Genomic DNA, 634 nt, shown 5'->3' on the forward strand with positions numbered 1-634 from the left:
ATGCGTCTCGATGCATCCAAATGAGGTTTTCTGAGGCTCTGCATAAATTGGCTTACTTGCCCCACAGCATAACTCTAATCCGGGCGTGTGATAGTCATGTAAATGAAACTACCAACCATCTTTCTGTACATAGATGGATCATCCAACTCCTCACCAAAATCAGCCCGCAACTTCACATTCTGCTCCAAAATCAGCCCGCAACTTCACATTCTGCTCCAAAGGTGTACTCATAGGCTTACACCCTGTCATGCCATATTTTGCTAACATATCCAATGCATATTGGCGTTGCACTAACCATGTACCTACATGGTCTTTGATCACTTCAATTCCAAGAAAGTATCTCAACTCACCCAAGTCTTTCATGTCAAATTGCCCACTCAATGCTTTCTTGACATGCATCACATCTGTACCATGATCACCTGTGATAATCAAGTCATCCACATAGATGACAAGTAAAACAATCCCATGATCTGTTTTCTTCACATAGAGTGAAGAATATGCTGTAGAAACCTGAAATCCAAGGGAGATAAGATATCTGCTCATCTTATCACTCCAAGCACGAGGTGCTTACTTCAAACCATATAATGCCTTTTTCAATCTGCATACATGAGTGGGGTATCTTGGGTGTACATAC

Source organism: Cibotium barometz, chromosome 22 (assembly GCF_041138505.1).
Source record: "Cibotium barometz isolate CiBa-2024 chromosome 22, ASM4113850v1, whole genome shotgun sequence".
Classification (NCBI taxonomy): domain Eukaryota; kingdom Viridiplantae; phylum Streptophyta; class Polypodiopsida; order Cyatheales; family Cibotiaceae; genus Cibotium; species Cibotium barometz.